The sequence below is a fragment of the Spermophilus citellus genome (assembly GCF_964194105.1).
Source record: "Spermophilus citellus genome assembly, chromosome: 13".
In the NCBI taxonomy this organism is placed as follows: Eukaryota; Metazoa; Chordata; class Mammalia; order Rodentia; family Sciuridae; genus Spermophilus; species Spermophilus citellus.
Genome location: NC_138193.1, coordinates 77,875,525 through 77,902,719, shown reverse-complemented (window position 1 = coordinate 77,902,719; position 27,195 = coordinate 77,875,525).

The window sequence follows — 27,195 nt, the reverse complement described above, 5'->3', positions numbered from 1 at the left end:
AGGTAAAACTTTGAATATCCATTCCAATATCTGGGAAGTTGGCATTGTTGGGGAGCTCTCTTTCCTCCCTCTTATTGTTTTCCATTTCCATCTAACTATCTGGCCAATATTACTACTTTTGCTTATGGAAGTTGGAGCAGATCATTGTCTGCTTTGGATCATTGTCTAACTCAGCTACCTATTCACTTTCCTTTTCTCCTCCATTTTCCATATTTCAATTTTCTTTATACTGTGCTCAGGATCACATTGTCTACTATACTCTCTAGAGAAGTCTTGGTCACAATGTCATTTTGGATGCTCACCTGCTATTTTTCTCTCTGGTTGAGATGCACTAACCTCTCTTTTGAAGGAAAGCCAGAAGCCAGGGACCAGTCAGTAGGTAGTCAGAGAAGGCAGCTCTTGGTTTGATGAGCCCACGAGATTAGATATATCCTGTTAGGGCTGGAGTGGAATGGTAGGGATGAATGTCTACATTTGTGAAATCCTCCATGTTATTCCATGGTTTGTGTGTTTGTTTGTTTGTTTTGGAACCATGGATTGATTGAATCTAGGGGCACTATGAATCCAGTGAACTATGTCCTGATCCCTTTTTATTTTTTCATTTTTAGACAAGGTCTTTCTAAGTTGCTAAAGCTGGCTTTGAACTTGCAATCCTCCTGCCTTACTCTCCTGAGTCCCTGAGACTACAGGTGTGTGCCACCACGCCCAGCTGGATTTTTATTTATTTATTTAATTTTAATTTTTAATTTTTTTGGAGGTACCAGGGATTGAAATTAGGTGCACTGGACTACTGAGCCACATCCCCAGCCCTATTTTGTATTTTATTTAGAGACAGGGTCTCACTTAGTTGCATAGTGTCTCCCTGTTGCTAAGGCTGGCTTTGAACTTGAGATCCTCCTGCCTCAGCCTCCCAAGTCACTGGGATTACAGGCATGCGCCACCACATCCAGCCCTGATTTTTGTTTTTAACGTTCTGAAATCATGTCAATACAAGAAAGTACAATTTCTGGGGAATCCTGGAAGGTAAGATCCCAATTTCTCCTCTATATGAGGAAATGAGAGTCACTCAGGGAAGATATCCATATCTTACAGCCACCTTCTCACCTATAATGGGCCTATGGTGAAATAACCTCTAAGAGACATCACAATCCTTGTCACTCAGGTGGGAAGACATAGATGTACAAACATTACAGTAACAGGAGTCACTAGGAGTGAAAGAGCTTCTATTTTCTCAGGTAGATGCTTTGTAATGGCCAAATGTTTCCTTAACAATTTAGATCTCCGAGTAATTTTAAAAATTTCAGAAAAGTTGAAAGAATAGTACAATAAACAACTTATAAGTCAGTTTTGTTGCTGTAACATGAGACAATCATGTTATAAGAAGGAAAAATGTATTTTGGTTCATGGTTTCAGAGACTAAAGTCCCTGGTTGCTTTTGAGCCTGTGGTGAGGCACATGTGGCAGAGAGATCTGTTTGCCTCATGGCTGTAAGAAAGCCAAGAAAGAGAAAGGAAAGAGCCAAGGAAGGTTGTGCCTCCAATAACCTAACTTCCTTCCACTAGGCCCTCCACCTCCCAAATCTTACACCACCTCCTAGTAATGTCACAGGCTGGCAACCAAGCCTTTAGCATATGGGCTTTTGAGAGATACATAAGATACAAATGATAACACCACCAATACACTATCCACTTAGCTTCATTAATGGCCCATGTTTACCACATTCGCTTTCCTTGTTTCTACATACACACACAACACATATTTAATACAGATGTGTATTTTTTGTCTGAATAATTTGAGAGTTTGCAGATACATGTCAGCTTTAAATTCTAGCATATGTCTCCTAAGAATAGATATTCTCCTACAAAAAACACAATTCTATTATTATACTTTTTAAAAATTCCATATCATCTTAGATCCAATCTATATTTACATTTCTCCAATTGTTCCCAAAATAATTTTTGTGTTATTTTAGTTTCTAACTAGGATCCAATGAGGGTCATATTTTTTTCAAGGTTATGTGTCTTTAGATCCTTCTAATTCTTTTACTCTAGATCAGTTTTCCCACCTTTCTTTCTTTATTTATTCCTGACATTGATAATTTTTAAGAATCCAGATTTCTTTTAAAATGTCTGCAGTCTAGATTTTCTGATTGTTTCCTAATAGTGTTATTTAACTTTTCCCTGCATATCCCACAATGCCTATAAACTAAAATTCATGTCTCAAGGTTTTGCAAGATTCAAGTCAAAAACTTTTGGCAAAGTATTTCACAGATAATATTTGTATTTTTCACACTGAATATTAGAGATGAATATTCGGTTACTTACATCAGATGCTACCTACTAGACCTTACCATTGTATAGGTACATTTACCACTTTAATAAGTAATCTGTGGAGCAATAGTATGTCACTGTGTAAACAAACATCCTGTTTCTCAATAACTCCTCATCTAGTGATTTTTATCATCTATTGATGACCCTTGTCTAACTCAATAATTATCTTCTGGGTTATGAAATTATAATTTTTTTCTGTTCTATAATCCATTCTATATGTATTAGCTAGCATTCTTTTTGTAAAAAAAAGTACTTTCCTTTCCCTTACTATTGACTAGTGAAATTTTTTTTTCAATTCAATATATTACAGTCAATTACATTTATCTTAGTTTTTGGTGCTCAAGTTGTCTCAGATTTGGCCAGTGTGAGATGTTCAGGCCAGCTCCTCTGTCCTTTTGACATGTCTCCATCGGTTTTGGGGTACTTTCTTCCACGCTGGCACAAAATATTCCAGACTCAACTTGTTCTTTCTCTGCCAAGACCTAGAATCACCCATTTTGTTCAGAATCCTCAGAGATTTTAAATGCATCTCTCTCTCTCTCTCTCACTCTATCTCTATCTCTCCCCCTCCTCTCTTTCATTTTGAACTTATTGAAAGTCATCATTCTGCATTTATTGTACTCAGTCTATCCATAAATGCTTCACTGACTTGGTTCTCAGAAATTTTCCTTCTCAATGCAGCCATTATCCTGGGACTTGCTCTCAGCATTCTGTTCTTGTGCCATCTCTGGGTAGATCTTCGGATCTCTTTCAGCCCTTTCCCCAGAGTGTCCCATTTGGGGATATAAAAAGCAAGCACTGGGCCAAACTGGAAGATGAATCACCTCACAAAGCCAACTGGGAAGCTGCAGATGGAAGTCCCAGATGGGCAGAGCCTGGAGAAGAGAAAGGCCCAGACATTTTCGGACATTTGCTGGCAGGACACAGTCAGAATACCCCCAGCAGAGAGGCCCCACCATCCTACAGCCCCCACTCTCATGGTCACACTCCAACTGCAGCTGCTCTGTGCAACCTTCCTGGAAGACAGACATGACTGGGGAAGAACAGGATCTTTGCTTTATTTTTAAGAGTTTATGCTTGAGAAAGCAAAACCCCAAGATTAGGAGTGAAAAGGGGCAGTAGATACTGCCCTAGGTCCTCAAAGATCATTACTAAATTCATATGAGCTAATAAACTGTTATTTTGACTATGTAGGAAATATCTGTTAATTTTCTTCTTGTATTCATGTTGAAGTTTCTGTCTTTGAATATATTCTGTCTGGATTTACTATATTTTTTAGTAATCAATAAAATAGGAATAAATTTATTTACCAGAAAACCCTAATTATCTTTATCAAATTAAGATTTTTGGAGACTAAGGGTCTCCTTCGGCTGTGTCCTTCTGTGTTCAGCGTGTTTTCTCCCAGTAAGCCCTGCATTATGTATCCCCTCACCCCCCCCCCCCAAAGGACCTAACAGGCTCCATTCTATTCTGTTTCCAAATCATTTGATAGTACATACAGAACCCACCACTGTACAGGGACCCAGGGGGTAGGGATTTGCATTTGTCATCACTAATTAGTTCTGTCTTCTGGGGTAAATCTTGTAGCTTCTCTGGGCTTCCATCGCAAATCTATCACATAACCTCATGATTTTACAGTCCCTTTGAGGAAGACAAAGAGATTTTATGTTTTTTCTTCTCACAAATTATAGATTATTTGCATGGGAAGAGATTTCAGAGGTTGTTTAATGTAGCCTTCTAATTAAGAACCCAAAGGTGAGGTGATTTATCAAAGGTGCTGCATTTAGTTGGAGAAAAAGTCAGGTCTAGAAATTCTGGCTCCAATCTAGTCCCTTTGTACTGTGCATGGCTGACTCCCATCTCCACCTGCTTAAAATTCTGCTAATCTCTTAACCCAGACTACTAACTCCAGCAGCCCCATCTCCTCTTCGCATGTGCTTTATCACTTCTTTTTATACTAACATTTTCAAACGTTATATGATCCACTGTGTCTAAGTACTGTTCTAAGTATTTTACATTTAGTATTACATTTAATCCTCATGACAAACTTATAGGGTCACTTCTAAACCATCCAAGTTTACAGATGGAGTAGCTAGGGCTTAAAGGATTTACATAATTTGCCCAAAGTTACACAGCTAGTAGGCTTCAGATTTCTGACTCATTTCTGTCTGACTTCCAGACTTAACCACTGCACTTTTCTGCTTGTGAGTACTTGTGTTCAGTCATTCACCCATTCATTGTACCCACAAGTGCCCAACACTGGCACTAAGGGGGGAGAGAAAAACAGAAAATGGAAAGAGAAGTTCCTATTTTAACTCAAGATGTAAAAATTTATAAACATGAAACAACACAAATACAATTTAAGGCAACATGTGCCATGTGAAAATTCCAAGCATAGTAGTTCTTACTAAGTCAAAATTTATTTAGCTAAAAACTTTCTGGGGGCTGGGGCTATAGCTCAGTGGCAGAGTGCTTGTTTAGCATGAATGAGGCACTGGGTTCAAACCTTAGCACCACATAAAAATAAACATATAAAAATAAAGGCATGCTGTCCATCTACAACTGCAAAATTTTTAAAAACAAAACAAAAAAATGTCTGAAGGGAAGGTTTAAATTCATGGTTTCCAGAATAATGAGAGGCTCCAGTCAGACAATAGCCAGAAATAATCTCATCAGACAGAAAATAGTTGTGTTTGTAAAAGGAGATTTACTGCTGAGAGTCAAACTGAATAAATCCATACAGATTTTCAGATCCCACTAAAATTGTATTAACAGAGTTTTAACAATAAGAAAATTTGGGTATCTATACTAGATTACGACATACAGCTAGATGATAAGGAGAAAAGGAGGATAACAAGACAGTCAGTCAGTCAGAGGTGAAGACAGATTGGGGTATATGAAATACCTTATTGTTGATGTGATAAGGGTGACTGAGCCAGGCGCAGTGGTGCCCGTCTCTAATCCCAGCAGCTTGAGAAACGGAGGCAGGAGGATTATGAGTCCAAAGCCAGCTTCAGCAACTTAGTGAGGCCCCAAGCAACTCAGTAAGACCCTGTCTCTAAATAAAATACAAAAAAGAGCTGGGAATGTGGCTCAGTGGTTAAGTGTCCCTGAGTTCAATCCCTGGTACTTAAAAAAAAAAAGAGGTTGAGCTACAGGGTTATTGGAAGTATCTTGGAATAAAAAGAGAATTACCTTCTGATGGAAAGAAGAAAATGACAAACTTGGATATTTGGAGCATTTAAGAAGAGAAGAGGAACTGTGAGTTTTGAAGTGGGAACTTAAAAGTAGGCCAAGCAGTACCCCCAACCTTCCTGTCACCCTCTACCTCAGAGACAGGCTCCCTTAAATGGCAGTTGGGCTCACGTCCCTGAATTAGTCTAGACTGTCTCATTCCTGAGGTTGGTACACACTTCCGAGTACATAGTTTAGCTATTTGTATTTCTTTGCTAAATTTCAGAATAATTGAGTCAATTTAAAATCTTAAAGACAATAAATTTAAAACAAGTTTGACCTGTGGTACAATTTCCTTTGATCTGAGATGCCCAAGTCCCTTCACTGGAAACTGGTTGAACTATAGAGTGAACACACATTGCTATCATTTACAGTATGGACTCATTTCTCCCAAAACTGTCATTGGTACTGACTTCCCCTGCACTAGAACTTTGCATCCTTTGTTCAGGAGTTTTATGATGCAGTAAAGTAACAATAACAGCTTCAAATAGGGTTTCCTGGGGAGAGGTAGAATCTCACCTCTTGAGACAATTTACTTTTCTAGCTCTTTAGACAATGGTTTTAATAAATTAAAATATGCCAACTGGTGGGGAGGGAATTAAAATAAACGGCCTTCCGGAGACCTTCCCATCCCCAGCATTCTGAGCTACTTCACCTAGACACTAATTCCTTTGGCAGTGTTTGCATTTCTGCAGTGCATCCATCCAGTAAGCACTGGGCTATGAAAATTACAATCCTTTGGCAAAAGGATTAAAAGTGAACAGGTTTTTACAATATGGCAGGCTTCTGGAGGGCTCTCCTCCCAGAGGCTCCAGCTCTGCCGACAGGCTTCTCTCTCTCCAAGGTCTGCTCTATGTAATTTTCTAAATTGAAAATGCAAAATCCTCCCCCCAACCCTGACTTTCAGGGCAGTATATTGGTAGTTCCGTGGTATGTGATGATCTAATACCCTGACAGTCTGTTACCATGCGACAAAAGCTGAGGTCGATTATGATACCCCAGCAGTGACCCAGGGCATCTCTCATGCCTTTCACTGCATCCTGTTTTGAAGAGCAGACACTTTAGCATTTCTAAAGGGAACCCGAATTATCATTCAAATGATAAACTGCCACACAGACAGACATTCTTTTATGATTCATTGAAGTGCAGGTCTTAAGAGGTTATACATTCTCAGTGTTTATTAAAGAGAGTGAAGACAAACAGATCAGAGAACAAATCAGACGTTGCACATCACAGATGCCAAGCACAACAGAATAATCTTCCAATATTAATATATGGACTATATAACCCCACTGGGCAAAACCCCACTGGGCAAAACCATGTTTTATTCAGGAAAACAACAAATCAAGTAATCTCACTATAGAAAGCCATTTACAGCTCATTTGGAAATTGGATTCATAATCTTTAATAAAGCCTGTTTATACCAATGATGAAGGAGTCTCACATAAATAAAACCGAAAAGCAATGATAAATTAGCTTCCCGGCTAATGTTTATTACACTGTAATCATTCAAACCCACTGAAGTCAAATTTGTTTTACCCATTTCCTAAATTCAATCCAATGAGCTTTTGAATCTTATACAAAACCAATTCATATTGTCAAGTGACAGCAAGAAAAATTAATATTACACTGGTTCTTACTATCCAAAGGGATTTTACTAAATGTAAGTAATAATATAGACTTTCACTACTCAGAAATCTATTATTTAGATGTAAACTCTAACCACAAACTCCGATACTCTTAAAATGACAACAAAATAAAAAGCTGACCCTGGGGAACCTGTCTTACCCAACCTGTTAAAAAGGATGCCTAGGGCTAGAATTTCATGGAAAAAATCATGGTGACAAACCCTTTCCATTTAACAATCCCAGTTTATCAACATCATCAAGGCAAAGGCCATAAATGAATGGAAAAGGGGGTTTTCTCTCACTCTCTGCTTGGCACCAGTCACGAATAAGGCTAGAGACTCTGCTCAGCAAATTTCCTAGGACAACAGAGTTCCTCCTCGGCAGAGGCCCAAGCTGGGTGGCAGCATCCCTGCCGCAGCCTGCTACAGACCTTCTTCTGGCTGATCTGTCAGTCTCTGGGCTGCCAGCCTTCCCAGGAAATGCATAATGTTCTCCTTCCACTCTCATCCTCAGTGGTGGGACAGGGAGGGCCTTAAGGCATCCTTTTCTCATAAGCCTGCCTTATTGAATGACTTGAGGTATTTTCCTTCACTAGAATTCTCTGACAGAAGTTGCCATTTGCAAGGAGTGTCACACAGGGCAGATTTGAGATTGGCTTTGTATTCATCAGGTACTTCATTCTTTTATGCCTTTGTTTTCAGTTACAGGAAGGGAGGGATGGTGATTCCTGATGGGAGGCTGGGGGGGGGGGGGAAGACTAGGAAGGAAAGGTAAACATGGCATGGGAACTGCCAAGAGCTGTCCAGAACAAAGAAAGGAGCTTTCCCTCCTTAACAGTCATGGTGCAAATATTTGCTAAGCTGGGACTCCACACCGTGTTGTAGGCAGCTGGGTGATGGCTTCTCAGACCTGTTAAGATTGTAGAGACTTCCTGTTAACACCCAGAGTGTGGGGAAGGGGGAAGGCAGGCTGACCTGGTTGGAATCCTTAGCAGCACTTAATAGCTCTTTGAGTGAGTCAGCCTCTCTGTGCTTTAGTCTCCTCATTTGCACAGCACGGGATGAGAGCGTCTGTCTTGGAATGTAACTGAGGAGTTAGTGCATGTGGCATGTGTAGCTCTGGGCCTGGCACTGAGTCAACCCTCTTCTCTCCATCTTGACCTCAGTGTGTGAGATCCTGCACCAGATAGGAGGCTCTGCATCCATTCAGCACTGCAGCCTTTCTTACTCCTTTCTCCAGCTGGTCCTATTTCCCCATGTGAGGCCTGAAGTACAGGAGCTGCAGTTTGCCCAGCCCTGCATCGCCCCCAGGACCTATAGCAGCAGCTTCCCATGTGTTCTTGCAATAGTAAGCTGCTTGCTTGGGAAATGGAGAATCCTGCTCTCTCTGTCTTCTCCCTCTTTCTCTTTCTGTTGCTTTCTCTGCAGCCATCAGGCCTGCAGCCAGAAAAAAACCCAGACTCTCCTGCCATTGTTTCCTGCCTCCCCACACTCCAGAGCGGAGGGAGAAGGCCAAGGCTGTTGTTACAAGGAGTGTTTCTGCAGCCCCCGGAGCCAGCCAGGCCCAGCCCATATTCTCTTAGGGGATGAAGATAAGGGGGAGAAGAAGGATGAGGCTGTGTTGCCAGGAGTTCTGACAGACAGTTCCAGTTACTCCTCGGTCTGTCCCTCCCCCAGAATTGAATCAACACCGTGTTCCCAAATTCATAGCACTTCTCCTCCCTCTGGGTGAGATTAGGGGAATTAACAACCTTTGCTAAACACTACCCTTGGCACTAGGTGTGATGATTTACAGAGATGAACTCAACCTATTCTCAGAATTGGGGCTATAGGCTAGATCTTATTAATTAGTCCTCTTTTACAAATGAGGAAACCAAGACTAAGAGAGGTTAAATCTCTCCCCCAAATCACAGCCAGAAAGTACTTTGGCTGCGATTGGAGGGCCTTGGGCCCACCCCCTCAGTTTCAGCACTGCCTCCCTAGCAGGTGGCGGGAGGGAGCTGACTCATGGCTTTTGATTCATTCAGTTCTCTTTTCTGCCTTAACATTGCCCCAGCCTAATGAAAAAAAAAAAAAATACTGCATTATGCATTTCTCACTTTGCAAAATCCATGTGAGGCTGCTTGCCTGCATGCCCAGAGTCACAGCATTTTCAGGTGACATTACCAGGCTGGCTTGTAAGTTAATTAAGAACCAGAGAGATAATCTAAATCAAGGGTCCTCTCCGGAGCCTATAGTGCCCCAAATTTGTATATTCCTGCATTTTCCTAAGGCAAGGATCCAAAATTTTCATCAGATTCTCAAAGAGATTTTAAGCTGTAAAGGGTTAAAAACTGTACAAGTTTTGGCCAAAGCCAGGCCTCACATCCCCAGGCTTGCTCCTGCTGGTTGTTCTATGAAGCACTACCATTTGTGATAGAGAAACCCCAGAGTTAAACCCCAGAAGCAGAATCTGAGCTCTGAATCTTCTGGCAAACATTTTAAAGACTCATGAATTATTAAAATGGCTAATTAAGTCAACCTTCACCAGAGAATATTTGCTTTCCCCCCTCATCATTGAGCTCACTGTGAAACTTGACTTGGTTCCATCCTTTGCTTAAGTGCAAGGTCAGTTCCCTGGGTTCCTTCATTTCCAGTCTAGGAAGAACTTTGAGTAGCCCAGAGAAGCAGCCTGCTGTGCCTCGGTATGCACATCCAAGAGGCTCTGAACCCATGTTCTCTTCTCTGTCCTCAGAAATTCAGGCAATTCCAAGCAGCTTATTGCAACCTTAAGCCCACCCCAGTTATTCTGCCAGCTGCTCCCCTCATGGTCCATGTCAGCTGTGTGTGTTCTCACATCTTCCCCCCTCACCAGAATAGCCCTTCACCCCAGGTGCTCTGAGTGACCTGGAGCCAAAAATATACCAGGATCATCAAGTCAGCCTACGTTGTGCAGTGGCACTAGCCTCTACTTCGCTGTGTGATGAGGCCACCTGCACACCCAGCCCTACATTTTGGAGCACATTTTCCAGGTTTCTTCCTCCCTCTACCCTCCATATCTAAATCCTATATTCAGGTTCCCTTTCCAATGTCACCTCTTTTGAGAAAGCTTCTCATTATTTTGTCTATTTCAATTTCATCTATTTCCAAGTAGATTATAAGCTCTTTAAGGGCACAAATTTATTTTTTCTTCTTCTAATGTATTTAGTAGCTTGTAGATGACATTTTAAAATTGACAAATTTAATTAATAAATAGATAGCAGACATCATGGTGCATTCCTGTAATCCCAACAAATCAGGAGCCTTCAACAGGAGGATCCCAAGTTTAAGACCAGCCTGGATAACTTAGCAAGACATTGTCTTAAAATAAAATTAAAAAGGCTGCAGACGTAGATCAATAGTAGAGCATCCCTGGGTTCAATCTCAACTACCACACACATACACAAGCACAAAGTAGGTTTCTCCCCACCCCTCCTTATCCCCAGTCTTTGAAGTTGGCCACTTGACAAGAATGAACATGCAAAAACAAAAAGAAAAAGAAAAGAAAAGAAAGAAAATGTAGAGCCTAAGCCAGAACTCAACCTCCCCATTCCCATTGGTTGGCCCAATGCCTCTACCCATGGGTCAATACGTAATTCCCCAAGGAAATGCAACTCTGCACCTGGATAAGGGATGGGCAAGAAACTGTTATCAAATCACCAGCCAAATGTGCAGAGGCACTGCCTCCACTTTGCCCTAACCTGAGATGCCATGAGGTGTACATCCAACCCAACCCTCCTCATGCCTGTACTCTGACCCTGTCAGGAACACAAAGCAACATAATGAACACAGGCATCCCCTTGCTGATTCAACCGGGTGGCCTTCCCAGGTGATAGGGTGATAGCAATCACAGATGGGAGTAGGGAAGAGGACGCTTGGTGGAGTACAGGAGGCCAGGGGACAGGGAACAGACAGTCGGGAATTCACACTGGAGAGGCGAGAAGGCATAAGAAGTCAAGGATGCAGGAGAGTCCAGGCCATAAACCGCAGGCTCTTGTTCCATTGTCCCCTTAGACTTCATTCACAGAACACAAATGCAAAGATGAAATTAATGAGAGTTTCAAGACGGCAACCTTAGAGCCCTAAACCCCAGGTGTCACATTGGAGGTGTGAGGTCTGTGTTCATCTGTTGCCCTCTGTGAGGACCTGATGAGTATAGAACCCTGGGTGGCTACAGGGTCGCAGGCCCATGAGACCAGCCCTGCTGCCAACCCTGAAATCTCTGTCATAACTAATGTGTAAAAATACAGGGAAACAATGAGCATTTCATTTATGGAATTACAGAGTTACCCTAATAGCTATGGATACTACCCCTTACCTTATCTGCTGTTTGGTATGTACATAAAACCCATGACTTGCAAATATGTCTTCTAAGGAAACGAGTAAAATGGGCCAGCAAGGCACTTTTTGAACATTTAGCAATCCCATAAACAACTTAGGTGAAAAATTCTGGACTTTGGTTTTCTGTTTTTTTAAAAGTTTGATTTAGCCATGACTTGCCTCCCCTCTCCCCACTGATATCATTTCTTTTTTTATCTTCCACAAAACTCAAGACCATTTAACATTTGTCAGAACAGAAACAGTTAAAACAAATTTTATTCAATTTCTATTAGGCCTCAACAGGAAGATTAATGCAGTGTCACATTTTGGTTTTAAACCCAGTGTTAACCACTGGAAGCTATGTACTATTTTTCCCTTCCTCGCATCTTTAATTCATGACTGTAGCTGAATATTTATCTTAAAAAGATTTTTAAAAGGTTGATTGATCCGACGGGCACTGGCCTGGATCAGATCCCATGATGGATAATGCTATTTGTTTTTGTTTTAACACCAGCAAACAGTTCCTTTCCTGGGTAAGGTTTGATAGAGTGTAGCAGGCTTCCAGAGCTGGATTTCCTAGTGTGGCCAGAACAGGGCCTGCTGCCTGTTTGCACTGATGGCATCTAGGCAAGAAGCCTGGATCCTTCACTTGTCTCTGAATTTCTCTTTCTTCTTTTAAACCTCACCAGACTTTGGCTGGATGTGTATGCCTCAACCAACACCCAGCTGCTCAGTTAACATCTGTGAGCTGCTAATTAGTTGGGGAGTTTTGTGGCCCATAGGAGTGATCTGTGCTGCCCAATCAATGTAGCAGAACAAGAGTCTAGGAATGGAAATGAGCTTCTGGGGATGCTGGGAGGTTTTGCACACTGCTGTCTGAATCCTGGAAACAAGTTCCTCTGGTTGCTAGTCCCTACTCATCAGCAGGCATTTTCAGGGATGGGGCAGTTTTTATGTATCTCTTGGTGTTTACTATGTAGTTAGTAGTCAATAAATGCTTATTAAATTGGTATGGCTCCAGTCTTCCTCCCTTTTCTCCATTTTCACTGCTAATTCTTCCCCCAAGAATTAATATTAGTATCTCTGGCCACATCTTTGCTGGGGATTTTCCTCTAAATTTGTTTACCTGGTCTGGTGAAGCAACAACATTTTTTTCAACCCACTTTCCACACTAATGAGATTCCAGGGGACAGGGTCCTTTCTAGAGTTCCATACCAGCGGTGACTTTGAATCCTAGGAGTCCTTGGAGAAAATGGCAGGTGAGTTTTCCTCACTATCTCAGAAGATCACTGCTAGGATCCATTGACCTTTTTGTCTGTGGGTTGCTTCTCTAAAATGAGATAAAGAATTAAATTATAAGCCCAAATCCCCATTAAGCCAATATTCATTTTCCATCGTCTTTCATGGAGAGCAGCAATAAATTTTTCTTTGTGGGGCCTTTGCCTCCTCATTTAGTCCCTCAGCTAATGAAATCAGATTAAATAATTTGACTCTCCTCTTTCTAGACATTCTGGAGCTCTCGCTGTTCTTTCTTGAAGAAGCAGAAATTACCTTATTTTTTTTTTCCTCCAGTGGCCTGTGGATGCCCTGCCATTCACAAAGCAAAAGCAAAACAATAAGGGCCGGGGGCATAGAAAGGAGCAGTAGGCAGCCTGGGAGTCAGGTTCCACTAACTAGTCTTGTGATCCCTGGCTCTCTCAGAGCCTCAGTTTTCCTTCCATAAAATTTAGAATGAAAAAGCTACCTTTAAATGGCCCTGTTGGGTTCTAAAAGTTTAGGGATCTCTGAAAGTTGCAGGCTCCATAAATAGACTCTAATTGTCCAAGCCTAAGGAGATTGGTGTGTGTGTGTGTGTGTGTGTGTGTGTGTGTGTGTCCGTAACATCTTTTTTTCTCTTCCTTCCTTTCTTTTTTTTTTAATAGAACAGAACAAAATGAGCTCAGATCATAAGTTCAGCTGACTTTATTCTAAACCACTGGATTCATTTTCTGAAATTGCTATCTTTTCCTTCCAAAGCCTTGGCTGTCCTCAGCTTAGTGAGACATTACTCCATTACTTTTATATTAGGTCTCTGAAATAAGGAAGCTTTTTAGAGTAGGCTTGGAGTAAGTGATGCCAGGGCCCAGGTGTGGCTGAGGAGGGCACCTGTAAGAAGCCCTCAGGAGGCTATACTGACCTCATCTCTTTACATCCAGAACGCTATCCAGAATCCCAGTGAACAAAATGCTGTTGTCTATCAGCCTAGAGACAATGAGTTTTCAAGTGACTATTAAGTGCATAAAACTATCCCTCATATTTATAGCCCCAATAATCATAGAGGCCTTGGTTTTCAGAATCAGAGAAGGCCCTGTTATTGGGATTTAAAGACAGTACTTTCACAAAAGGACATCATTTTTAGAAATTATAGAGGTGAAAATCACAGTTTGCAGCAGTCAGGATAGGCTTGCATTCTGGCACCTCCATTTACGAGCTGTGTGAGCTTTAAGTGCCCTGACCTTCAATGTCCTCATGTGTAAAATGGGCAAGGAGCAACTGAAAATAATTATGGAAAGTATCTGGCACCATAATTAAGACCTAATGTCTGCCAAATAGTTAGTGCTCCATAGGTTTAGTCTTTATTATCAAGAATATGACATTTAGAATACCTAAGAGAAGTGACCCTTGCCTGCCCCGATCTAGAAAAGCAATCTTTGCCTCAGGAATCAGCTGCCCTGGATCCCTGAAGCAAAGTTAAGGTGGACAAATGCTCTTATGTTTCAAATTATATTTTTTTGCGGGGGGGACTAGGGTACTGGGGCTTGAACTCAGGGGTACTTTACCACTGAGCCACTTCCCAGCCTTATTTTGTATTTTATTTAGAGACAGCGTCTCACTGCTAATACTTAGTACTTGGTACTAATTAGTACCTCGCTATTTGCTGACTTTGAACTCACAATCTTCCTGCCTCAGCCTCCCAAGCTGCTGAGATTACAGGCATGCACCACTGGCTCAAATTATATTTCAAATGCAAACATTGTTTTCTTCAGGAAGGGAGAGAATTTAAAAAAAAAAAAAAATTAAACAACTCTAAGAATTAAGATGTTCTTTAAAAAAAGGAAAGAAAGAGAATGATTTTAGGCCCTTTGTTGATGAACAAGGGTGAGTTTGAACTGTTACCCTGGGCTGGGACTGGTGCTCTAGTTCTAGAAACAAGGAAGGGAGTGACTGACAAGCAGCAGGGAGGGAATGAGGACTGTCACAGGCACCATATGGCCCCAAGCAGCCCGGGACTCAGCAATGCTTGTTGGACTGAAAGTATCTATTCTTCTGTCATCCCCACCCCCTCCCAATCCCTGGAAATCAGATGGTGTTATAAATCTAGAGGGCCAAGGCAGATGACAGACAGTGACTCATCCTGAGTGGGGCTGATGCCCTGGTAAAATAGCAGTCCTTGTTTTTACCTTATGCATTCAGACCCACGTTGAGATGAAGCTCACATTATCTCTTAGGGCAAGAGATGTCCCTAAAGGCCCAAAGCAATGTGCGTTCAGGTTCAGATCTACCCATGCTCCTGACTGAAGCCCATGACCATAGCCATCAGTGGATCCCTGAATCCAAAGCAGATCCAATCTGGCCCCCAGTCAGGCAGAAATGGATAAACACAGAAGTGCAGAATTGCTTTACGATGCCTGGCTTCAAATTGTGAAACATTTCACTCTGAGGTGCAACCCAAGCAACCTTGGAACAAGCTTTTAGAACTGGCTAGCTAGATCTGGAAGATGGAGATGACATAAGTAGAGAAAAGGAAATTTTGACCGACTATAGCAGGTAAACATACCTCAACAGCCTCTCAGGAATAGAGAGAAGCAATTAGAATAGGAAAAAAAAAAAGGTAAGCAAATCATAAATAACTTGGAGGGAAGACCAGGCCAAACAGGAAATTGGCATGCAGATAAATGAAGCCTCCATTAATGACTTCACTGAATATATCAAGAGGGATTTTAATTTTAATGAAGACCAAGACAATCACAGTAGGAAGAAGAGATGGATTTAAGATTAACCTTATATTGTTTGCTATTTTAATTTATAAGGGAAATGCCTGAGGGGAGGGCCTAGCAGGGAATTTACCCAAACATGAGTAAGAACCAGAACCTGGCTACACATTTGAATCACTTGGGAAGCTTTTAAAATTTCCAAAGCTCCAATCATAGCCCAGACCAATTACATTCCAATTTCTTGGTGTGTTTTATAGACATGAGAATTTTCCAAAGCTCTGCATTCTTTTCAATGTGCAAATGAGTTTGGGAACCACTGTCAATGAGTAAAATAGTAGAGGCATGCTAGGAAATGGCATGTTAGGTTTTGCCCTAAAGGGAAATAAATATAGTCATTAAGAAATGGCAAGATTCAATAAATAAATAAATAAATAAGAAATGGCAAGATTCCATGCATGTGTGATTATGTCAAAATGAACCCCCAACTGTTATGTACAACCAAAATGCACCATAAAAACAAAAGTAGAAAGAAAAAAAGAAATGATAAGAAATTTAGCCTGCCTTAAAATGAACAGCATCTGTGTCCCTTGTTTTTCTCATATATAATTTTTAAAAGTGTTTTATCAGTGTCCAAGAAAAAAATGGATGAAGAGCCACATTTAAAAAACAAAACAAGCAATAAGAGCTAAATTCAAGTATTTATTGAGTAAGGGCTTTGAACCTGGTATCTGAGAGAGGGATAAAAATCAAGAGAGTTCATTGCTATTATGGATTCAGCAATTTATATTTTTTGCTTCATAGAATGTTCACATCCGTGACCTAATTTTAACTTGCATCTCTGTGCAGTAGGCAGAGAAAGTATTATTTTTCTCTCCTACTTCCACAGATGGGAAAACAGATAAAGAGTCTCATGATTTACTCAGCATTACAGAGCAAAGCTAGTGGCAGGAATAGGAGCAGAATTTGGTCCTTTAGAAATTCCAGTTGGATGTCCTTCCTCCATGCTGTGTAGCCCTGCTGCCCTTGAGAGCTCTAGAAGAGAAGGGAAAAGTTACAGTGATAACTGAAACAAGAAAACATGACACTTGTGAACTGAACTAAAGAGTTCTGCTATTAGGGGAAAAAAATCTAGAACAGATGCCAAGAGACACATCAAGGTGATGGCCAAGTGCTGGACACCCTGCCCTTGAAGATGCCTCATGAATATTGGATGATGTTAATACACTAAATTTGCCTCCAAATTACAATGGGGTGGTGGGCAGAGACAAGGTCAGTGAGGTCACAAGAAATTATTTTTAGGTTAAAAAAAAATGGAAGTAGCTTTACAGTTCTTATGCTTTGGCCTATAGTTTGAGAACCCTTTTTAAGATAAGTAGGTTGTAAGAGTGACAATAAATTGTTGCCTTAGTTCTACTGTTCGCAAGAGACAAAAATTCACTGGAGGAGATTTAACCTCAATAAAACAGAAAAGCAAATTATAGATCCTCAGACAGGAATGCAGTTGGCCTTAAGAAGGTCTAGAACTAGGAACCTGCGTACTGTCAGAAACTCAGGGGATGTATCTCCCTTTATACTTCATTTCTGTACATCGTCATTTGTGTTCATCTTTTCTCTGCTGCTCTGTCCACATGTGGGTCAAAAATCAAACATCCACAGCTCCTGAGTCCATGCTTTAGCCATATGAACTAGTCTACCCATAGACTCCTATGGAAGGAACTCTTGGGGCCCAAATTGATTCTGAAGGCTGACGTGGTGGCTCACGCCTATAATTCCAGAGATTCACCAGGCCAAGGCAAGAGGATCGTCAGGCCCTGTTTCAAAATAAAAATTAAAAGGGCTGGGAGTGTAGTTAAGTGGCAAAGTGCTTTTGTGTTCAAACCCTAGTACACCCTTCCACACACAAAATTGTCTCTGAAATGAATCCCCAATTCAATCAAATATGACCCAAGGGTCAGGGACACATTAGGTCCCTGGGTAAGTAGTTGTAAATAAATGTAAATAGCTATTGGGAGTCACCGTCCAAAGATGTCAGTAAGGTACTTATAGATGAGAATCTTTTAAGCTAAGCATTTACCTCAAAATATTATTTTAACTACCACTTCTGCCTGCAATGATGGCTGTACTAAAAAAAAAAAAATAGAAAAAATAGAAAATAATAAATGTTGACAAGGAAATGGAGAAATTGGAATCGGAACTCTCATGTAATGAAAATGGTAATATAAGTATTAATTGAAAATTGTATAGCCACAGTGGAAAACAATTTGGTTATTCCTCAGTAAACTAAACATAGAACTTTCAGACACCCTAACAATTCCACTCCTGGGTATATGCCCAAAAGAAGAGAAAATAGGTGTTTAAGTAAAAAAGATTGTATACAAATGTTGATAGCTATGTTGTTCATGATGGCTAAAAGGTGTAAACAATTGGGTGTAATGGCGTATACCCATAATCCCAGTGACTTTAAAGGCTGAGGTAGGAGGATTTGGAGCTCAAGGTTAGCCTCAGCAACTTAGTGAGGCCCTAAGCACTTAGTGACACCTTGTTTCAAAATAAATATATCTATTTAATAAGTAAATACATATATATATATATATATATAAATATATAAATATATATATATATATATATATAAATATATAAATACATATATATATGTATTTACTTATTAAATAGATATATATATACATACATACTTTTTTTTTAAGGACTGAAAAGGCTGGGATTGTAGCTCTGTGGTAGAGTGCTTGCCTGGCATGTGTGAGGCACTGGGTTTAATTCTCAGCATTACATATAAATAAATAAAGTTCCATCAACAACTAATAAATATTAATTTTTAAAAAAGGGCTGGGGGTGTGGTTTGGTCGTAAAGTATCCCTGGATTCAATACCCAGTACCAAAAAAAAAAAAGTTAAAAGTTAAAAGTTAAAAGTTAAAAAAAAAAAAAAGGAAACAACCTAAATTCAGTCAACTGATGAATGGGTAAACAAAATGTGATATAACAATTGAATGGAATATTATTTAGTTATTAAAAGAAAAGTGCTGATACATGCCAAAACACAGATGAGGCTTGAAAACATCATCCTAAGTGAAAGAAGTCAGATAAAGAAACTCACATGTTATATGACTCCCATTACATGAAATATGCAGAATAGACATATATATAAAGATAGAAAGCAGATGAGTAATTGCCAGGGAATCAGGGTATGGAGGGATAGGGAAAATGGAGGAATGGAAAATGACTGCTTAATGGGTACAGGGTTTCCTTTTGGGTTCTGGAAAAAAAAATGTTCTGGAACTAGAAAGTGGTGATGATTGCACAACATTTGGAAGATACAAACGTCTCTGGATTGTACACTTTCAACTGGTTAAAATGGTAAATGCGTGTTTTACTACAATAAGAAGAAAAATAATAACTACATAAAAAAGCTCTGAGAAGACATTCACTATCTTCGGGTAGGTTAGTTGAGAGACTGGGAATAATAATACTTTAACTCATTCACTCATTCCTCAAACATGAATTGTGCATTTATTATGTGCTCAGAATTAAGCATAGAGGATAAAAATCCCAGTCCTCACCTCAAGGAGTTGACAGATCAGTGGAACAGGCATAGATAAATAGGCGATTTCTATGTCACGTGATAAGTGCTAAGATTAATCAGAGTGTTTTGGGAATTCAGATGAGGCCTGATCATGGAAGACTGACATAAAGGATGAGGGCAGTATCTGAGCTAAGCCCTAAAAAATGGGTAGGAGTTCTCCCAGTGAGGTGGCCCGGAGGGAAGAACAGCACTCCAGACAGAGCTAAGAGATGCACAAAGACCAAGATAAGAGAGGAGGCGGCCAAGAGATCAGCAGGGAAATCATGTGGCTAGGCCAAATGGTGGAGTACCTTGTTGGAGAACGGAGTGGTTCACAGGGCTCTTGAGAGGGGAAAAGTCCAGAAGAGTAGGAAAGTCAATAAGTGTCAGATCTCCAGCAAGGTCAAGTAAGACAGGGGCTGAAAGTGGCCATGGGTTAGGCAGTGAGAGGGTCACTCCTATCGTCCGCATGTTGTACGGTCTTTGTGGACTGCGGCCTCTCCAAGTGCACTTTACCATGAAGTTCATCTGGGAAGGAGAAGAGACACAACACAGCAAGGTAGAGAGGGGAGTGTTCGTGTGTTCAGGAGAAGAAAGATAAAGATGGAAAAGGAGAGAGAATTGATAAAGCCAAGGAGGTTCTGAGGCCTTGGACAGCTAAGGGGCTCCCACTTCATCTCAGATTTTCAGTGATGGAGAGGAAGATCTGTTCCTTAGGGGGGCAGAGGAGCAGGAACAGAGGATGAGGGAATTCCTCCCTGATGGCCTCTATTTTCTCAGTGAAGTTCAAGAGGAGGGATATGTTCAGAAGGGCTGCTATGGAAAAGGGCAAGTTTGCTGCCAGGGAGGCTTAGAAGGGTTTTCAGGCTGCTCAGCAGCCCTCTGAGGCTGCAGATGATGAGTCTGTAGTAGCGCCAATCTGCGTGGGCTGTGATTTTCTCCAGCAGAGCTCGGAGCCTGGGAGCCCAGATGTCAGAGTGGAAGGAGAGGGACCTGATAGGGCTCAGGTGCAACCAGACAGGAGCAGAGAGGGGGAGGCAGGGTTAAGGCAAAAGAGGGTGATGAGGTGCTCATGAAGCTTAGGCTAAGGAGGGAGGAAAGCCAAGAACGAAGCGTATTGGGGAGAGGAGGATGGAGTTTCGATGCGGTAACAGCAAATGGCAGGAGAAAGAGACTCGGATTTGAGGAGGTGGCAAATCTAGCACACTGGGAGTTAGGAGTGGGCAGGCTGGAAGGTGGGAGGCTCTGATCAGAGTGGGCTGGGGAACAATTCAAAGGATATGTAATCAAGTGCTAAATAGGATGGTTTGAAACATAAGTGGGCATAAGTGCTGGGGAGGAGGGGGCCCTTGGGAATGGAAGGGAGTGGGGCGCCCCGATAGAGAAGAAATCCAGTGCAATTTGCTCCCTCAAGGTTGACAGCCTGCACAGCACCCCCAGGGGGGGAATTCAAGGTGACAAAGTAACAAATGGTATCTTGATGCCTAGAAAACCCTGGATCAAACCTTTCAAGGATATGGTTTCGTTGGTCTCAGTTAAAGCAGAAAGTGAACAATGGGAGAGAATATTAAGATTCTCTCCATCCTGCCTGTGAAGTGCTGCTGCGCTGTGTAGTGCCTGTAATTTATGCTCTTGCTTCATTCCCTCCCTGCTTCAAGCCCCACTCTGGCACCACTCCCACACCCTTCTTTAGCTGGTCTGGAAATTTCAAGAACCCTAATGCATACTGTACATTCCTACAGGCTAAAGCCATGAATTAATCTGGGGTTTTCAGGGGAAGGTGGAGATGGGATGGGAGAAATAATCAAGGTGGTCATTAGTGAAGACAGTTTATAGCATTTGCTCTGGTTCACATGAGCTGGAGGTCAGAGAGGTTAAGCCACTGGCCTGAAATAGACAGCCAGTGAGCAGCAGAGCCCAATTCAGGGACCAGAGGCTGGGCTCTCAGGGCAGTACTCTTTTTAAGGCTCCTCAGATGGAGCCAGCAGATTTCTTTCTCTGCCCATTGCCTCTCAGTCGAAACCTGGGCCTGCCTTTCTTTGATCTCATAAACCAGAGGCTGGAATTGAGTTTGGGTCTCTGGGGTTTGCCTGTCCAACATGCAGTTGACACTTCTCTTTAATTCTAGTACCCACTTTGGCTCTGGTGAAGCACTCCCCCAATCTGGTGGCTCCACACAAAGATGACAGTGGCCCAAGGTCAGCCTGCTGGCTGCTCTCACTAAAATGTAACTCCTGAAATGAGGCTGCTGGAACATTTTGTCCCAGGAATGGGATCTACCTGACGGACAGCTCCTGCTACCCAGAGCTCAAACCCAGCCTTTTCAGAGCCTGGTCCTAAAGCTTTCCTTGATATCCTTGAGGTGCTCCATATCCTTCCAGAAAAATCCCCATTTGTAATTTCATGTGAACAGGGCCTGATATTTGATGCCAACCCCCCCCCCCAGGCCCAATATTTGCTATCAGAGGAAAACACCAACAGTTCACTGAGTCAGCGTCCAGAAGCTGAGCACATTCCGTCAGTACCTTCAACACATGCCCCAAACTCAAACAATACCTCTTGTCACCCCACTGCCATTGCCCTGGTCCAAGTCCCATTGTCTTTAGCCCAGGCTATGGCAGCAACCCTTTTGCTGTAGGTCCTGCTTCCCATGTGCCCCTGACATCTACTCCCCACACAGCAACTGGGGACATCCTGCTATACCGTAGGTTGGACATGTCACTCCTCGGCTCACATCCTCCCGCTGGCTCCCACAGAGAACAGCCACAGCGCTGTGATCATCATGGCCTGCAAGGTCTGGCTCCACCACTCTCTGACCTCTTCTTCGGAGGCTTTCCCTGCCTGCATCCCGTCCCTGCTTCAGACAGACAGACAGACAGACAGACAGACACACACACACACACACACACACACACACACACACACACACAATTGATTGCTCTTCCACAACACCCCAGCCACACTCAAACTTCGGGGCCTCCATCGATGCTGTTCTCCCACTAGGAAGCAAACTCCCTGAGGGCAGGGATTTTGTCTATTTTGTTCATGCGCAGCAGAGTGAGCAAAGACTCCAAAGTTGGTTAGGATCTGATGAATGAATGAAGGAGCAGTTACATATGCTCTGCGCAGCCCAGAACTTTACTGACCCTTCTCATCACTGCCACCCTGACATGCAGATCCTGTCAACCTGCTCGGTATTAGGTGGATGCTTTCAACACTTGAGGGGTCTGCCTTGTGCACTTGCTTTCTTCCCTATCACAGTCATAAGAACCAGATTCACTTTTCTTTTTCAAGTCCTGCATGGTGGCGCATACCTGTAATTCCAGCTACCCAGGAGGCTGAGGCAGGAGGATTGCAAGTGGGAGAACAACCTAGGCAACTTAGTGAGACCTTGTCTCAACATTAAAAATAAAAAGGGTTGGGGATGTAGCTCAGTAAGAAAGAACCCTTGGGTTCAATCTCCAGTACAGAAATCACTTTTTAAAATATATGTTTCTAGATGTGAAATTCAAAATATATTGAGATATATACAAAAATAATAATCATAATTCTGAAAATCAGAGAGAAGTAAACAAACCAAAACAAAAATTTAAGGACACATAAATATATTTTTTCTAGTGTGATGAGAGCCCAAAAGTTTATAGCCTTTGTGGGGCCTGGCTTCTTGGGGGTACCAGGGCCAGCAGGGAGAGTTTTGCTTTGTTTTGTCCTGAAATCAGATCTTAGGAGATGCATTACATAAATTCCCCAGAACCCTTTCTCGGAAATGTTTCACTTTGCCTTGGAGATTTCCACAAGCTTTCTATTAATTGCCCTTGGAGGTGTTTGCTTCCTGGAAAAAGCATGTTATAAGTTATGAAAACAGTAAAGGATATTTTTATAAGACGCTCAGCTCAGTTTGGGGCCCAATGCAAGCATCTGAAGGACAGCCTGTCCCAGGGGCAAACCCATTTGAAAACCCATTTGAAATTGTCAGGGTCCCTACTGTACAACACTGTCAGCCTTCAGGGTCACCCGCCAGACATCCCCCAAGGTGAAAGGATGTAGGTTGAAATGGCCAGAGAGCTGACAGAGGGTTTTCTCGCAGTCCCAGCTCCCCCCACCCATCCCCAAGTTCCTCTGGACTCAAAGACTTCCAGGTCCTCAGCCTCAGGTACTCCTCTAAATTCACTAATGTAGAAACAGACTTTCACTGGCTCTCTAGAAACTCACTTTTCATCCCCACTCAACCAGAGCTAAAAAAACAAATGTATAGAAAGTTCCCCTCTGGCCCAGGAAAACCCACTTGGCACCTCACTAACCCGACTGCAGGGGACTGAATGAGGCTAGGCCATCTGAGTTCATCTTCAATGTTCATCTTATTTCCCTGCCCTTCACCCTTCCTCATCTCCTTCTCCTATCAAAATCTAATCTTGATACAAACAACAATAAGTGTTGGCAAGGATGTGGGGGAAAAGGTACACTCATATGTTGCTGGTGGGACTGAAAATTGCTGCAACCACTCTGGAAAGCAGTATGGAGATATCTCAGAAAATTTGGAATGGAACCACCATTTGACCCAGCTATCCCACTCCGAGGTCTATACCCAAAGAACTTAAAATCAGCATACTACAGGGACGTAGCCACATCAATGTTTATAGCAGCTCAATTCACAATAGCTAAACTATGGAACCAACCTAGATGCCTTTCAACAGGTGAATGGATAGAGAAAATGTGTTATATATACAATGGAATATTACTAAACTATAAATAAGAATGAAATTTGACATTTGCCTATAAATGGATGGAACTAGAGAATATCATGCTAAGTGAAATAAGCCAATCCCCCCAAAACTGAAAGCCAAATGTTCGCTCTGATAAGTGGATGCTGATCCATGGTGAGGTAGGGGTGTAGGGAAGAATGAAGACACTTTGGTTTGTGCAGAGGGGAGTGAGGGGACGGTGTGGCTGTGGGGATGAGAAGGACAGTAGAATGAAACAGATATTATCACCCTATATATGTGTATGATTATACCACTGGAGTGACTGTCTGCACCATGTACAGAGGAATGAGAAGTTGTGCTCCATTTGTATACAATATGTCAAAATTCATTCTACTGTCATATATATCTAATTAGAACAAATAAAAATAAATAAATAAAGTGATGTCAAAAATTGAAAGGAAAAAAACCCAATCTTGGCTGTGCGCAGTGGCACCCACCTGTAATCCCAGTGGCTTGAGTGGTAATCCTCAGCTTGAGGCTGAGGCAGGAGGACAACAGATTCGAAACCTCAGCAACTTAGCAGGACTGTAAGCAATCTAGTAAGACCCTGTCTCAAAATAAAAATAAAAAGGCTGGGGATATGGCTCAGTGGTTGAGTGCCCCTGGGTTAAACACAAACAATCAAACAAAACAAAAAAAAATCTCAGTTCAGGTTCTATTATCACTTATTTACACTTTAGGATTAATTTCAATACCTATGTTTCCTTTTTTCCAGAGACTATTATGTTTAGGGCCACGTTTCACAGTTTAGGCATTAATTGGAAAGGAAGGGAGCAAGAGGAGCAAGAGGCCCCTCCCTATATCTCTGAAATATTCTGATGGCACCAACTTCCATTTACTGAATGCCTACTGTGTACCTTACTCTGTGCCAGGCATTTTGCAAATATTTAAATAATGAGTTCAGAGTAATTGATTTAAAACATGTAAAACATTTAGTAAAGTATCTGGCACATAGTAAATACTCAACTCAAAGTAGTTATTAGTTAACTGGGTGCGTGGTACATGTCTGTAGTCTCAGCTACTCAGAAGGCTGAGTAGGAGAATCATTTGAGTCCATGAGTTCAGGGCCAACCTGTACAACATAGTGAGACCTTGTCTCACAAAAAAAAGAAAAAGTAGATCAGGCTTGGTGGCACATACCTGTAATACCAGTGGCCCAGGAGGCTGAGACAGGAGGATTGTGAGTTCAAAGCCAGCCTCAGCAATAGCAAGGCCCTAAGCAAAAGCAATTCAGTGAGACCCTGTCTCTAAATAAAATACAAAATAGGGCTGGGGATGTGGTTCAGTGCCCCTGAGTTCAATCCCTGGTCCTGCTGCCCCCACCCCTCCAAAAAAGAGAAAGAAAAAGAGAAAGAGCAGTCAGGTGCAATGGCACATGCCTAATATCCCAATAGCTCAGTAGGCTGAGGCAGAATGTTTACAAATTCAAGGCCAGCCTCAGCAACTTTTTGAGGTCCTAAGCAACTGAGTGAGACTGTCTCACAATAAAAAAAAAAAAAAAAAAGATTGGAGACTTAGCTCAGTGGTAAATTGCCCCTGAGTTAAATCCCAGTACCTCCCACCCAAAAATTTAAAAAAAAAAAGTAGCTATTACTTTTTAAAAACATAGTAATTTTCCTAACAACCCAATGAGACAGGTATTATTTCATAGACAAAAAAAAAAAAAAATTAAGCAACTCCCCAAACTTGCTTAGATTTACATCCAAATATACCTGACTCTAAAGAATGTGCTTTTTCCCATGACACCATTTGAATCTCAAACCACAAAAGCCTCAGTTTAATCTACCTACCAACGAATCCAACCTGAGACGTGGGCACACAGGGAGCATTGTCCTAAGATGCTTTATTTTTAATAAGTCTTTCTTTACCATGAGCAACTGTTCCATCAGTTTTCTCGCCTTCATTCTTCCCAGCAGAGTGGAGGTTATTTCTCCTAGCTGTACTCACAGCCTCTTATTGTTGGGGAAGCGACAGTCTGAGAAGAGAAGAAAGTCTCTAGAGTCTTGAGTTGTCAGAAGCAAGCTCCAGCCTAAGCCTCTTTGATTTTTGCCTGCTCCCAAGAGCAGAACTGGAAAAGAAGTGAAGCTTGGTCTACTTTCTTCTAGGACAAGACCCATGGCCACGTGGCTGGTCAGGGTGCCATGATGTCCATCCAAGCCCCACCCCTTCCTCAGCCATCACATCCAGGTACTCTTTGTTTTGACACAGCCCACAAGAGAAGCAGGCTGCATGCATTTCCAGAAAAGCGGGTGTGTGGCTTGCTTCCTTCCAGAGGTGGTGGGAACTTTGGTTAGAGCTTGCTGTTCGTGGGGTCATCCCTGAATGAACCAGGCAGGACACCAAAACAGAACTCCTGGTCTCCACGTCTGTTTCTCTCCCAAACTGGGCTGTTGGCTCACAACAGCAGGAACCTAAGTATGGCTGGTGGCTGGAAAAGCAACTCAGAGCCTGGTGCCTAGGCAAGACAACACTTTCATTCACAGGACCCGTTTTACCAGCCTCTTCGAAATGGTAGAATATTTGTGCTAGGATACAGCCTCTCTCAAATGCTCCCTGAACATATGCTGACTGCCAGGATTCTTTATTCTCTGTGGAAAATGCAATAAAGCCTGGCCTTTGTTGGAGATCTATGCTGTCCCTCCTTTCACCTGAATTTAAAATAGAATTCTCAGAAGAGACTCCCCTCCCTGAGGCTGTTTTGAGACTCTCACATGAACCAGTCTGGGGGGCATGGGACATAGTCTTTGCTAAGATCAACACTTCCTACATCCACTCTGATGGATACAGAGGGATATCCCTCAACAAATATATGCAAAATTCAAAGGACAGCTTGTCCCCTTCCAGACTGGAAGAGAAATCTAAACAATATAAAGAAGTCATCACAAGGCTTCTTCCTGGATGCGTTCATCATTCATGATGGCTGACTAGATGGAGATAAGCCTCTATGGTCCTTGTGCCTCTAAATCGTATAAGATACATGGACTTCACAGAACTCCTGGTGCACAGGTATGCTTTAAAAGGGTTTCTTTCCATGTGGGAGAACACTGATCTGCCAGGTTCTGCATTTCCCTTGTTCAGTTTTAGCAACAATATTCTTTTTAGCCAAATATCATTTCCCAATCCAACTAAGGTTCACAACCTGGCTGATACCAATGGCCAGTGAGGTCTTGAGAAGTTCTGCAGCCATGCCATTCTACAAGGGCTGGGTCTTTGGTCTGAGTAAGTGGTCAGGAAAGCCTGCTGTGCTAGAGCTTCCCAGGCTGAGCAGGATTCACATACAGCTCTCGCCCTCCAGGACTCTGATGGCCTCAAGTTGTGGGTGGCAGCAGGGCTCACGTGCTTGCAGAGAGC